The sequence below is a fragment of the Nerophis ophidion genome, linkage group LG08 (assembly GCF_033978795.1).
Source record: "Nerophis ophidion isolate RoL-2023_Sa linkage group LG08, RoL_Noph_v1.0, whole genome shotgun sequence".
In the NCBI taxonomy this organism is placed as follows: Eukaryota; Metazoa; Chordata; class Actinopteri; order Syngnathiformes; family Syngnathidae; genus Nerophis; species Nerophis ophidion.
Genome location: NC_084618.1, coordinates 41668912 through 41684898, shown reverse-complemented (window position 1 = coordinate 41684898; position 15987 = coordinate 41668912). Strand labels below are relative to the sequence as shown.

Here is a 15987-nt window from a genome sequence, read left to right as displayed (position 1 = left end):
ATGACGCGTACGCGTGACGTCACGGACTGTAAGGAAATAGTGCTGCACCAATCACGGCCCAAAGTCTTCTGTTCATGGCGTAATTACACAGTATTTTGGACATATGTGTTGCTGAATCTTTTGCAATTTGTTCAATTAATAATGGAGACTAAAGAACAATGCTGTTGGTGAAAAGCAGTGGAATGCAGCAGTCTTTTGCACCGAGACACAGCCGGTGTTTCTTTGTTTGTTGTGAAGCGGAGCGGTCAAGCCAACATGGGGACGGTTTGGCGAAGTTGGTAGAGTGGCTGTGCCAGCAATCTGAGGGTTGCTGGTTCAATCCCCACCTTCTACCATCCTAGTCACGCCCGTTGTGTCCATGGGCAAGACACTTCACCCTTGCTCCTGATGGGTCCTGGTGAGCGCCTTGCATGGCAGTTCCCGCCATCAGTGTGTGTGGGCAAATGTGGAAATACTGTCCTTAAAAAGGGGTAGAAAAGCGCTGTACAAGTACAACCCATTTACCATTTATGTTTTCTCTACGTCAACCAGCATGTTTTTGGATGGGGAAATTGTGATATATATCTTACTGGAGACATCAATGGATTATTCGTCGTCCTGCAGCAGCTGTCATGTCAAGAAAGGCAGCTGTGAGCTTGCTCCTCGGCTTCTCTCTGAGACACTGCGTGTTCACCGCAGCCATCCGACCTCGAGGTATGTCTTTACAATAATTAAAATCTCACTAAAACACTATTAAAACAATAAGCAGATAAGGGATCTTCCAGAATTATCCTAGTAAATGTGTCTAAAAATATATGAATCGCTCACAATGCAATCGCCTTTTTTTTTTTTTCTAGTCCTTCGCTATCAATATCCTCAGCCAAAAATCTTTCATCCTCGCTAGAATTAATGGGGAAATTGTTCTTTTGTTGGAAGCTCCCATTATGAACAATGTGAGGAGCCCTCACACGGGTGACGTCATCGTCTGCGACTTCCGGTACAGGTAAGGCTTTTATATTAGCGACCAAAAGTTGCAAACTTTATTGTGGATGTTCTCTACTAAATTCTTTCAGCAAAAATATATCAATATCTCGAAATGATCAAGTATGACACATAGAATGGACCTGCTATCCCCGTTTAAATAAGAAAATCTAATTTCAGTAGGCCTTTAAAAGCAATTATTCGGCGTGCCAGAGTTTGAAAACTGTACTATGGTAATAACTGCTAAATTCAAATGCCAATTATATTGATCTGGCGATCAGCCTAGTTAGCAAGCAGGTGGATCCACCAGCTTCTCATTTGCATCTTCACACGTGACGCGCGATGACGTCATGCGACAGTTCCATTGCACCTTAATCACCTCGCCCCGCCGTGGCACTTGATGCTGCAAGTCGGACTGGCGCGGCGAGTGGTCGCCATGGCAACGGGAGTCAGGTGTGCCCGCACGTGCGTGTCCGCACGCATTTGGCGCGACTGTGCGATCGATCGCGTGATCACGTGACGACGTTTGCTGCGCAATGTAACGGAAACACACAAAAAAATAATAAAAAAAAAAGATGCATGTAGCCACAATGCTTGCGTATATGCGCCAAGAGGGGGAGGGGGAGAGGAGGGGGGGCACGGTCGTAATGACTGTGTGTGTGTGTGTGTGCGTGTGTGTGTGTGTGTGGAAGGCGTGGGCTTCTCCACAGCATCATCATCATCATCACTCGCTTCACAGCAACAGCCTCCTCCTCTTCCTCCTCCTCACCGCCACCATCCTCATCCTCACCAGGGCTGAGACGTCGCAGGCTTCACGGGGTAAGTCGTCATATTTACAAATATCAATTATATTTTGCCAATCATGGCGTCTCTTTCCCGTCTCTTGATTGACGTTTCACCCGCACCAAGTGTGGGGGGAGACGATGGGTGTGTTCTTTTTCCACGCAACAATTAACGCACCATTTGTTTTCCTGTGTGTGTGTTGGGCCTGCCTTCTCATTCAAATCGTGACAAGATGGATTTAGCTCTCATAGCCGCACACACACTCACATTATTTCCACCTGCGTGTGTGTGTTGCACATGAAAAAAAAAAAAAAAAGTAAATATATATAAATGTGTGTGTTTGCGATGCTCGGCCTTTTATTTCCCCTCCCCTCTCCCTTCCAGGGAGCAGAGAGACATTATGGAGGCTTCATTTGCACGATATATGACTCTTGCACCTGCGCTGCCGCCACACACAATGCACAAGCAAATATGATGGAGCAAACTCAGCTGTTGCTCATTATTCATCAATTATCCTTTCGGAGTCGCTCCCGCGGTGTCTCATATAAGACAAGCGCGCACAGCTGCTTCATTACATTAGGAGACATATTACTGTACTCTATGATCTGATCATTGGTGTCATTTTACACACAAACAGTGTTGTACGTCCTCACATAACACGATCTATACAAGCTACTGAAAAGACGCCGGTCAAAGATCCTCTGTACATCGGGAGGGCTGTGCCGTTTATAAGGGTCGACTGCAAAGATAAAACGCAAGTCAAAGGACCACTTAGGATACTAGTATGTGACAACATCCCTGCTATTTTTGAAGACCGATACCATAAAAAATATCAAAACGCTAGTTAAAGATCCTCCGCATAGGCAATCAGCTTAAAGGCCTACTGAAACCCACTACTACCCACCACGCAGTCTGATAGTTTATATATCAATGATGAAATATTAACATTGCAACACTTGCCAATACGGCCTTTTTAGTTTACTAAATTACAATTTTAAAGTTCCCGGGAGTTTCGTCTTGAAAACGTCTTGTAATGATGACGTGTACGCAAGACGTCACAGGTTTTTAGGAAGTATGAGCGCTGCACACACACACAGCTAAACGTTGTCTGCTTCAACGGCATAATTACACAGTATTTTGGACATCTGTGTTGCTGAATCTTTGGTAATTTGTTCAATTAATATTGGAGAAGTCACAAGATGGAGTTGGGAAGCTTTAGCCTTTAACCACACAAACACACGGTGATTCCTTGTTTAAAATTCCTGGAGGTGAAACTTTCCTATGGATTAGAGCGCGGTCAAGCCAACATGGATCCCTACCATATGTCAACCAACAGGTTTCGGTGAGAAAATTGTGGTTAAAAAGTCAGTTCTTACCGGAGAAAAGCTGAGCTTGTGCTGTCCATAGCTGCCGTCGACTCCCCTGAGACACTGCGCGTCAACACACCCGTGGAGACACCCTTCCGACTATCAGGTACTATTTAACTCACTAAAACACTAGCAACACAATAGAAAGATAAGGGATTTCCCAGAATTAACCTAGTAAATGTGTCTAAAAGCATCGGAATCCGTCCCAATGCAATCGCCTTTTTTTTTTTTTTTACTTTTTTTTTTTTCTAGTCCGTCGCTATCAATATCCTCGAACACAAATCTTTCCTCCTCGCTCAAATTAATGGGGAAATTGTCGTTTTCTCGGTCCGAATAGCACTTTTTGTTGGAGGCTCCCATTAAAATCAATGTGAATATGTGAGGAGCCTTGCATCACACGGGTGACGTCATCGTCTGCGACTTCCGGTAGAGGCATGGCATTTCTCTTCGGACTGAAAGTTGCGAACTTTATCGTGGATTTTCTTTACTAAATCCTTTCAGCAAAAATATGACAATATCGCGAAATGATCAAGTATGACACATAGAATGGATCTGCTATCCCCGTTTAAATAAGAAAATCTCATTTCAGTAGGCCTTTAATGACCTACTGACAAAAACATTGACTAAGATCCTCTGACAAGAGTGCTCTGCTGTTTGAAAAAATATAGACTGCAAACATGTGAGTCAAACATTTTCTATTTGACAAGAACATTTTGCTGTTTTTAGGAACTTACTGTAAAAAATGCTGGCCAAAGATTCTCTCTATCAGGGGTCACCAACCTTTTTGAAACCAAGAGCTACTTCTTGGGTACTGATTAATGCAAAGGTCTACCAGTTTGATACACACTTAAGTAAACTGCCAGAAATAGCCAATTTGCTCAATTTACCTTTAATATATATATATATATATCCATCCATCAATTTTCTACCGCTTATTCCCTTTCGGGGTCGCGGGGGGCGCTGGCGCCTATCTCAGCTATATATATATATTTATATATATATATATATATATATATATATATATATATATATATATATATATAATATATATGGGTATTTCTGTCTGTTATTCCGTCGTACATTTTTTTTTTCCTTTTACGGAAGGTTTTTTTGTAAAGAATGATGAAAAAAACACCTAATTGAACGGTATAAAAGAGGAAAAAACAGGGAAAAAAAAGAAAATTAAATTTTGAAACAGTGTTTATCTTCAATTTCGACTCTTTAAAATTCAAAATTCAACCGAAAAAAAGAAGGGAAAAACTAGCTAATTCGAATGTTTTTGAAAAAAATAATAAATGAATTCATGGAACATCATTAGTAATTTTTACTGATTAAGATTAATTGTAGAAATTTGATGACATGTTTTAAATAGGTTAAAATCCAATCTGCACTTTGTTAGAATATATAACAAATTGGACCAAGCTATATTTCTAACAAAGACAAATCATTATTTCTTCTAGATTTTCCAGAACAAAAATTTTAAAAGAAATTCAAAAGACTTTGAAATAAGATTTAAATTTGATTCTACAGATTTTTTAGATTTGCCAAAATAATTGTTTTGAATTTTAATCATAATGAGTTTAAAGAAATATTTCACAAATATTCTTCGTCGAAAAAACAGAAGCTAAAATGAAGAATTAAATTAAAATGTATTTATTATTCTTTACAATAATAATAATAATAAAAAAATACTTGAACATTGATTTAAATCATCATGAAAGAAGAGGAAGGAATTTAAAAGGTAAAAAGGTATATGTGTTTAAAAATCCTAAAATCATTTTTAAGGTTGTATTTTTTTTCTAAAATTGTCTTTCTGAAAATTATAAGAATCAAAGTAAAAAAATAAATGAATGTATTCAAACAAGTGAAGACCAAGTCATTAAAATATTTTCTTGGATTTTCCAATTCTGTTTGAGTTTTGTCTCTCTTAGAATTAAAAATGTCGAGCAATGCGAGACCAGCTTCCTAGTAAATAAATACAATTTAAAAAATAGAGGCAGCTCACTGGTAAGTGCTGCTATTTGAGCTATTTTTAGAACAGGCCAGCGGGTTACTCATCTGGTCCTAACCGTCGACCTGGTGCCCGTGGGCACTGCGTTGGTGACCCCTGCTCTATATGATAGGAGCGCTTTGCTTTTTTTATACCGCAAAAAAAAAAAACGGTAGTCAAAGATCCTCAACATGACGGGAGCGCTCAGCTGTTTTGTAAGGACCTGTTGCAAACCCCCCCCCCAAAAAAAACGTTCATCAAAGATCCTCAATATGGCAGGAGGACCCTGCCCTTTTTGAGGACCCGTTAAAAAGAAAAATGCTCGTCAGAGATCCTCTACATAACAAGAACGCTCTGATGTATTTTGGGAATATATAGAAAAAAATGCTGCAATCCTCTATATCAGTGGTTCTCAAATGGGTGTACGCGTACCCCTGGGGGTACTTGAAGGTATGCCAAGGGGTCCGTGAGATTTTTTTTAAATACCGTATTTCCTTGAATTGCCGCAGGGCATATAGTATGCGCCTGCCCAAAATAATATCACCGCCTGGTCAAACTCGTGATGTAACGAGTGACACTTCCCCTGTCATAATTTTCAAAATGGAGGAGGCTGATTTCAATACCGGTAATGTGAAATTGCATAAAGTGAAGAAGATTAAGAGCTATTCAGTAGGATTTAAGGTCCAAGCTTACATCACACTCAAATTTTTACTGCATGCCTTTGGTAAGTGCCAGGGTGAGAAGAGGTTTTAAAATAATTAGCGCATGCTTACTTTTACCGCATGCCTTTGATAAGCGCAGGAGTGAGAAGAGGTTTTAAATTAATTTGTGCCCCGGCGGCAATTCAAGAAAATACGGTATTCTAAAAATAGCAACAATTCAAAAATCCTTTATAAACATATTTATTGAATAATACTTCAACAAAATATAAATGTAAGTTCATAAACTGCGAAAAGAAATGCAACAGTGCAATATTCAGTGTTGACAGCTAGATTTTTTGTGGGCATGTTCCATAAATATTGATGTTAAAGATTTATTTTTTTGTGAAGAAATGTTTAGAATTAAGTTCATGAATCCAGATGGATCTCTATTACAATCCCCCCAGAGGGCACTTTAAGTTGATGATTACTTCTATGTGTAGAAATCTTTATTAATAATTGAATCACTTGTTCATTTTTCCGACAAGTTTTTTAGTTATTTTTATATCTTTTTTTCCAAATAGTTCAAGAAAAATCAATACAAATGAGCAATATTTTGCTCTGTTATACAATTTAATAAATCAGAAACTGATGACATAGTGCTGTATTTTACTTCTTTATCTCTTTTTTTCTACCAAAATTGTTTTGCTCCGATTAGGGGGTACTTGAATAAAAAAAAAATGTTCACAGGGGGTACATCACTGAAAAAAGGTTGAGAACCACTGCTCTATATGATAGGAGCACTCTGCTGTTTTTGATAACCTACCGTAAAAAGAAAGCGCTAATCAAAAATCCTCAATATGAGAGGAGCCCTCTGCTCTTTTAAGGACTTGCTGCAAAAAATTCTAGACAAATATCTTGTACATGACAAGAGCGCTCAGTTACATAAAAAATATTCAATCAATCAATGTTTATTTATATAGTTCTAAATCACAAGTGTCTCAAAGGGCTGCACAAACCACACTGACATCCTCGGTAGAGCCCACATAAGGGCAAGGAAAAACTCACCCAGTGGGACGTCGACAATGATGACTATGAGAAACCTTGGAGAGGACCGCATATGTGGGCAACCCCCCTACCTAGGGGACCGAAAGCAATGGATGTCGAGCGGATCTGACATGATATTGTGAAAGTCCAATCCATAGTGGATCTAACATAACCGTGAGAATCCAGACCAAAGTGGATCCGATATAGTAGCGAGAGTCCCGTCCAAAGTGGAGCCAGCAGGAGATCCCAAACGGAGGCAGATCATCAGCGCAGGGATGTCCCCAACCGATACACAGGCGAGCGGTCCATTCTGGGTCCCGACTCTGGACAACCAGTACTTCATCCATGGCCACCAGACAGGACCCCCTCCACAAGGGAGGGAGGGACATAAGAGAAAAAGAAAAGAAACGGCAGATGAACTAGTCTAAAAAGGGGGTCTATTTAAAGGCTAGAGTATACAAATGAGTTTTAAGGTGAGACTTAAATGCTTCTACTGAGGTGGCATCTCGAACTGTTACCGGTAGGGCATTCCAGAGTACTGGAGCCCAAACGGAAAACGCTCTATAGCCCGCAGACTTTTTTTGGGCTCTGGATATGAATAATAAGCCGGAGTCCTTCGAACGCAGATTTCTTGCCGGGACATATGGTACAATACAATCGGCAAGATAGGATGGAGCTAGACCGTGTAGTATTTTATACGTTTGATTGATTGATTGATCTATTGATTGATACTTTTATTAGTAGATTGCACAGTTCAGTACATATTCCGTACAATTGACCACTAAATGGTAACACCCGAATAAGTTTTTTCAACGTGTTTAAGTCAGGGTCCTCGTTAATCAATTCACGTAAGTAGTAAAACCTTAAAGTCACATCTTAGGTGCACAGGAAGCCAGTGCAGGTGAGCCAGTACAGGCGTAATGTGATCAAACTTTCTTGTTCTTGTCAAAAGTCTAGCAGCCGCATTTTGTACCAACTGTAATCTTTTAATGATAGACATGGGGAGACCCGAAAATAATACGTTACATTAACCGAGACGAGAAGTAACAAACGCATGGATAATGATCTCAGCGTCGTTAGTGGACAAAATGGAGCGAATTTTAGCGATATTACGGAGATGAAAGAAAGCCATTTTAGTAACGCTTTTAATGTGTGACTCAAACGAGAGAGTTGGGTTGAAGATAAAACCCAGATTCTTTACCGAGTCGCCTTGTTTAATTGTTTGGTTGTCAAATGTTAAAGTTGTATTATTAAATAGAGGTCGGTGTCTAGCAGGACCGATAATCAGCATTTCCGTTTTTTTTGGCGTTGAGTTTCAAAAAGTTGGGGGACATCCATTGTTTAATTTCATTAAGACACGCCTCCAACTGACTACAATCCGGCGTGTTGGTCAGCTTTAGGGGCATGTAGAGTTGGGTGTCATCAGCATAACAGTGAAAGCTAACACCGTATTTGTAGATGCTGAAGAGTGCAGGGCCAAGGACCGAACCCTGGGGAACTCCACACGTTACCTTAACGTAGTCCGAGGTCACACTGTTATGGGAGACGCACTGCATCCTGTCAGTGAGATAAGAGTTAAACCAAGACAGGGCTAAGTCTGACAATTTGTGTTTTGGTACGCTCTAAAAAAATATTAGGATCGACGGTATCGAAAGCAGCGCTAAGATCGAGGAGCAGCAACATAGATGACGTATCAGAATCCATCGTTAGCAATAGATCATTAGTCATTTTTGCGAGGGCTGTCTCCGTAGAGTTATTTGCCCTCAAACCTGATTGAAAGGTTTCACATAGATTGTTAGATGCTAAGCGTTCATTTAGCTTCTCTGCAAAAAAATTTTCGAGGATTTTCGAAATAAAGGGAAGGTGAGACACCGGTCGGTAGTTTACCATGAGGTCAGGATCGAGGTTAGGTCTTTTAAGGAGAGGATGAATAACCACTTTTTTGAATGCTAGGGGAACAGTGCCCGAGGAAAGTGATAAGTTTATAATATTTAGCACTGATTGACCTAATAATACAAAGAGCTCCTCGATAAGTTTCCCAGGAAGTGGGTCAAGTAAGTATGTTGTTTTTTTTATTAAATTTACACGTTGTAACAAATCTTCTAATGTTATTTCATCAAAACGAGAGAAAATATTTTGGAGGCCAGTATCCGCCGTATATACAGTCGTATCAGCGTTAATAGAACCCCTTTGAAGCTGGGACGCATTGACTGTCATCTCCTTTCTAATGACTTAAATTTTCTTGTTAAAGAAATTCATAAAGTCGTCTGCCGAGTGGGTGGAGCTACTGGAAGGAGTCCCTTGTTGGGTTAGTGATGCTACTGTACTAAACAAAAACATAGGATCATTCTTATTAAGGCGGATGAGATTTGAGTAATATTTAGCTTTAGCTAAGTTAAACATGCGTTTATAAGTTATTAAACTATCACTCCATGCTTGATGGTAAACCTCAGGTTTAGTCGTGCGCCATTTGTGTTCCAGCTTTCTACATAATAATTTATGAATTAGTTTCTTCTGTAAACCATGGGGTACACCTTTTTGGAGGCTTTTTTAACTTCAGCGGTGCTATACTATCAATGGTTTTGCGCAGGGCGTAGTTAAAATTGTTAGTGAGGTTATCAATAGAGCCCACATACTTTGGGAATGGTGCCATTACCGAGGGCAGTAGGTCAGCAAGAGTCGTCGTTGTGGCCGTATTAATGTTGCGGCTGCTATAGCAGTTATTATTATTATTAGCTTGCCGAACATGAGTGAACCTCGAATCATATAAGGTAAGGATCGGACATTTTTTTAGTATACAAATTGTATATACTACAAAAAAAGAAAAGAAAACTCTAGTCAAAGATCATCTATATCACAGGAGCGCTCAGCTGTTTTGGAAGGACCAGCTGTATTAAAAAAATGTTCATCAAAGATCCTCAATATGGCAGGAGGACCCTGCCCTTTTTTGGGAATTTAAAGATCCTTGGTATTAAAGTAGCACACTGCAAAAAAAACTAACTAAAAAAAATCCTAAAGTCAAAGATCCTTTATATGACAAAGCGCTCTGTTGTTTTTCACGACCTACTACAAAAAACACTAGTTAAAGATCTTCAGTATTAAAGGAGCACGCCGCTTTATACACAAAACTTACTGGAAAACACACAAGTCAAAGATCCTCTATATGACAGGGGCGCTCTGTTTTTTTAAGGACCTACTGCAAAAACACTAGTCAAAGATCCTCTAAATCAGTGGTCCCCAACCTTTTTGTAGCTGCAGACCGGTCAACGCTTGATAAGGAGGGATTCTCTTCTTCTTTTTTTTTTTTCTTTGTCATGAAAAAGGCAGGTTTTGTCATGAAAAATGGAGGGTTTTTTGGGGAGTTGGTGCACCAATTGTAAGCGTATCTTGTGTATTTTATGTTGATTTAAAAAAAAAAATATATATTTTTTTTTAATTATTATTATTTTTTAATTAATAAAAAATTCTTCTGTGGCCTGGTAGTTGGGGACCACTGCTCTAAATGGCAGGAGTGCTCTGTTTTTTTTATTACTAAAAACACTATGGCAGGAGTGCTGTGCTGTTTTTTTTAGAAAAAAAGTCAAAGATCCTTATGACAGGAGTGCGCTGTTGTTTTTAAGGATTTACTTTTAAAACATTTGTTAAAGATCCTCTATAAGACAGGAGTCCTTTACTGTTTTTAAAAACTTACTAAAAAAACACCAGTCAAAGATCCTCTATATTGGAGGGGTACGCTGCTGTTTTTTTAGAAACTTACTGCAAAAAAACCCCCAAAACACTAGTCAAAGATCCTTTATACCAGTGTTTTTCAACCTTTTTTGAGCCAAGGCACATTTTGTTCATTGAAAAAATGTGGAGGCACAACGTCAGCAGAAACTCAGCAGCTGATATTGACAATAAAAAGTTGTTCTCGCAAGTGTTGGATATGATTTCAAACCATAACCAAGCATGCATCACCATAGCTCTTGTCTCAAAGTACTGTCACCTCACGCCGTGACTTATTTGGAGTTTTTTGGTGTCTTCCTGTGTGTAGTGTTTTACTTCTTGTCTTGCACTATTTTGGTGGCTTTTCCAGTTTTGTTGGTATTTTCCTGTAGAAGTTTCATGTCTTCCTTGAGCGCTATTCCCCGCACCTGCTTTGTTTTAGCAATCAAGGCTATTTAAGTTGTGCGGACACTTTCCTTCTCTGTGGGGACGTTGTTGCTTGTCATGTCATGTTCGTATGTACTTTGTGGAGGCTGTCTGCTCCACACGCTGTAAGTCTTTGCTGTCGTCCAGCATTCTGTTTTTGTTTACTTTGCAACCAGTTGGGTTTTAGTTTCGTTTTACATAGCCATCCCTCAGCTTCAATGCTCCCGTCCAAAGGCAAAGCCCAGTAACTCAATTTTGGTCAAAACTGAGCTGAAAATAATTTTTGAGTTATTAGGTGATATGCTTTACATTAGTGTATGCGATATTGTAATTTGTTCCGTAAGTAAGCTGCTTACTTACGGAACAAATTACAATATCGCATACACAAATGTAAAGCATATCACCTAGTAACTCCAAAATTAAGTAAGCTGCTTACTTACGGATCAAATTACAATATCGCATACACAAATGTAAAGCATATCACCTAGTAACTCCATAATTATTGTCAGCTCAGTTTTGACCAAAATTGAGTTACTGGGTTTTGCCTTTGGACAGGAGTATGCCTTTTCTTAGCAGTACTCGCCTTTTGTTTATTTTTGGTTTAAGCATTAGATACCTTTTTAACTGCACGTTGTCATCTGCATATTGTGATCGCGACAAACCATGTTCCCGACATCTACAAACCTGCTGCCACCTACTGATATGGAAGTGTATTACACGGTTACTCTGCCGAGCTCTAGACAGCACCGACATTTAACAACAACACATTTGCAGATTATAATTACTGGTTTGCCAAAAATATTTTTAACCCAAATAGGTGGAATGAGATAATCTCCCACGGCACACCAGACTGTATCTCCCGGCAGACTAGTGTGCCGCGGCACAGTGATTGAAAAACACTGCTCTATATGACAGGAGTGGGCTGCTGTTATTGATGTCCGAGGTCATTCATGGTCCAGATTAAGCCAATCGCCTATGGCCTAACCCAGGAAGTGATTAACTGCGGGCATTTGCTGCAGCTTTCAGTGATTTAATGACAAGCACAACACTTTCCATGCATGAGTACGGTGGCCCTCAAAGACCAGAAGAAGGAAAGACACTGCAGCACAAACATTACACATAAAGCCAAGACATGAATGCTGCTTGTTGGGTTTGCAGGCGGCAACTAAATCACTTTTCTCAATTTCACGCCTGACTTGTTTCAGCGTCCTGTGCCTCCATTTGTTGGTGGTGGGTAAACAACGTCAGCACTCGCTTAGCTGGGAGCTTTTCACGCAGTCCTTCACGGCCAAAAGTCCAGATCTGCACACACGCCTCAGTCTGCCTCAACGGCAAACATCTTCTTCTACAGGAAACATAGATGTGGTCAGTTCCAGGGTTAAACCGTCGCCTTTAACTAACTGTCCAGGACTTTTCAGGGACCATTTGAGCTGTCATTCAAGTGTAAAAAGAAGCGATGGACACTTACAGTACATTACCACCAAATACTGATGACTTTCTGGCAGCGTACATTATGGTCACCGTCTTGTACTGAGCAGCCTGGACAGAGACGTGTGTACAGTACAGTGCAGTGCTGTACTGTACAAGGCTATGGTTATTATTATGACATTTTTCAGCCTTATTTTGCAAAAAAATTTATAAAAATAAGCAAAGAAAAAAATCTTGGAAGATTTTAAGATGTATGACGAAACAGTGAAAGGGTGTTTTTTTTCTTCCTTTAATACTATTATTACATTCTCAACAGTCATACACGGGTAAGAATAGATTAACAAAAATATATTTACTAATAAGGTCGCCCTATTGTACTGAGCAGCCAGGACCGAAACACAACGCTCGTACTGTACAATGTTTTCATTTGCCTTCCAATGCTGGTAATTGATGACCTTAAGCTCATGACGCTGTATGTTCCATGATGCAGACACGTTTGTTACTGGGTACTTTCTAATCTACCTTGGAGACTTGACATGTGTAAGTAATATGTAACTATCGGTGTTTTAAACTTGTTTTTATTGACAAATGTGGTGTTTTACCGCAATATTGTTCAATCAAGGACACCTATTACATATGTCTAACTTGTGTGCTATTGTGTGCTTAGCTGTTGTGTAGCTGCTAGCGCCTAGTATATATCCTACCCTGTTTACCTTTTGTATGTCACGCCCGAGATATCATGTTTTGTTTTGGTCATGTTATGTTTTGTTTTTTAGACATTCAATTCATGTATTTGCACTTCCTTGTTTTCCATAGTAACTCATTAGTTTCCACCTTGCCTCCAAGTCACGCCCCGGTCCTCAGTTCTCACACCTGCTAATCATTATCATAGTCATTATTTAAGCCATTCTGTTTATGTCTTCGTCCTGGCAACTTTACCTAGCTACACACCCCGTATTCATCTGCGTCATGCCTTGCTATGCTGTTCATGTGTGTCCACGCCACGTAAGTTTTGTATTTATGCCTCAGTGCAAGTTTTGTTGTTCATGCCGCAGCGCAAGTGTTTTTGTTCATGTTTATAGTTCCTACCTTTGTGGTAGTCTTTTGTTTTTTCATTAGCCAAGTTTGTTTTCCGCCCTCGTGCGGGCCCTTTGTCTACCTTTTTTTGTAGTTTTGTTAGAATATAAATAAAAATGTACCTTCATTAACGCCTGGCTCGTGCCAATCATCCTTTGCATCGAAGAAACAATCCAAGCCCAAGTCCATATTTGACATTGTAAATGTGTCCCGATACAACATTGGATCACTTCTGATATGATACAGATGATACAACCTTAAGTACGGATATTAATCGAATTCGATATTAGCACAAATCATATCACGTACTTTTATTATTTTGTGGTGAGGAATGTTATAAAAAGTTTGATCAAGTCAAATTACTCAGACAGCAAAGGTAAGTACAAAAAACACTAACTAGCTGACTTCAAATTGAAGTGTTGTGGTCATTTTGTTTTTCGGCGACACCTATTGTTCAAAACGATTTGTGACCTTAAGCTCATGGTGCTGTAAATTGAATGATACAGACACGTTTGTTACTGGATGCTTTTTAATACTTATTACAGTATATTTATTTTATTTATTTACAAATGTGACAATATTATTCAATTAAGGACACTTATTATGTATGTCTAGCCTGTGTGCTATTGTGTGCTTAGCTGTTGTGTAGCTGCTAGCGCCTAGTGTGTAGCCTACCATGTTTACCTTTTGTAAATGTGTCCCTTGTAAATGTATCACTTCCAACACAATACCGATAATACAATCTTAAGTATTGGCCGATTCTGATGAGATAGGCGCCAGCGCCCCCCGCGACCCCAAAAGGGAATAAGCGGTAGAAAATGGATGGATGGATGATGTTAATCAGATTCAATATCAGCACAAATCATATCACAGACTTTTATTATTTTGTGGTGTGGAATGTTAGAAAAAGTTTCATCAAGTCAAATTACTCAGAGAGCAATGGTAGGTACGAAAAGCACTGTCTTTAAATTGAAGTGGAGTGGTAATTTGTTTTTCGGCGACACCCAGTGTTCACAATAATTTGTGACCTTAAGCTCATGGCGCTGTAAATTGAATGATGCAGACACGTTTGTTACTGGATACTTTCTAATACTTATTACAGTTTATCTATTTTGATCCTTGTTTATAACAACAAATGTGGCAATATTGTTCAATTAAGGACACTTATTATGTATGTCTAGCTTGTGTGCTATTGTGTGCTTAGCTGTTGTGTAGCTGCTAGCGCCTAGTATGCAGCCTTCCATGTAGCCTTCCATGTAGCCTACCATGTTTACCTTTTGTAAATGTGTCCCTTGTAATTGTATCACTTCCGACACGATACAGATAATACAATCTTAAGTATCGGCTGAGACGGATATTAATCGGATTCGATATCAGCACAAATCATATCACAGACTTTTATTATTTTGTGGTGTGGAATGTTAGAAAAAGTTTGATCAAGTCAAATTACTCAGAGAGCAATGGTAGGTACGAAAAGCACTGTCTTTAAATTGAAGCGGAGTGGTAATTTAGTTTTTCGGTGACACCTAGGGTTCACAATAACTTGTGACCTTAAGCTCATGGCGCTGTGAATTAAATGATGCAGATACGTTTGTTACTGGATACTTTCTAATACTTATTACAGTTTATCTATTTTGATACTTGTTTATAACAACAAATGTGGCAATATTGTTCAATTATGGACACTTATTACGTATGTCTAGCTTGTGTGCTATTGTGTGCTTAGCCATTGTGTAGCTGCTAGCGCCTAGTATGTTTACCTTTTGTTAAGGTGTCCCTTGTAAATGTATCACTTCCGACACGATACCGATCATACAATCTTAAGTATTGGCCGATACTGATATTAATCGGATTCGATATCAGCACAAATCATACACAGACTTTTAATATTTTGTGATGTGGAATTTAAAAAAAAGTTTGATCATGTCAAATTACTCGGAGAGCAATGGTGGGTACAAAAAGCACCCTCTTTAAATTGAAGTTAAGTGGTAATGTTGTTTTTCAGCGACACCTAGGGTTCACAATAATTTGTGACCTTAAGCTCATGGCGCTGTAAATTGAATGATGCAGACACGTTTGTTACTGGATACTTTCTAATACTTATTACAGTTTATCTATTTTGATACTTGTTTATAACAACAAATGTGGCAATATTGTTCAATTAAGGACACTTATTACGTATGTCTAGCTTGTGTGCTATTGTGTGCTTAGCTGTTGTGTAGCTGCTAGCGCCTAGTATGTAGCCTACCATGTAGCCTACCATATTTACCTTTTGTAAATTTGTCCCTTGTAATTGTATCACTTCCGACACGATACTGATAATACAATCTTAAGTATCGGCTGAGACGGATATTAATCGGATTCTATATCAGCACGAATCATATCACAGACTTTTATCATTTTGTGGTCTGGAATGTCACAAACAGTTTGATCAAGTCAAATTACTCAGAGAGCAATGGTAGGTACAAAAAGCACTGTCTTTAAATTGAAGTGGAGTGGTAATTTTGTTTTTCGGCGACACCTGGGGTTCACAATAATTTGTGACCTTAAGCTCATGGCGCTGTAA

The 15987-nt window shown here is 39.2% G+C and overlaps 1 protein-coding gene across 1 annotated transcript in view; it reads left to right on the top strand.

Annotated features, from left to right (window-relative positions):
• Positions 1–1626: 1626 nt before the first annotated feature.
• LOC133557788 (synaptic vesicle glycoprotein 2A-like) overlaps positions 1627–15987 on the top strand; it is a 36692-nt gene continuing 22331 nt past the window's right edge. The window contains exon 1 of the mRNA XM_061908583.1: positions 1627–1779. The gene's annotated coding sequence lies outside the window, so the exon portion shown is untranslated. The remainder of the gene's footprint in view (positions 1780–15987) is intronic.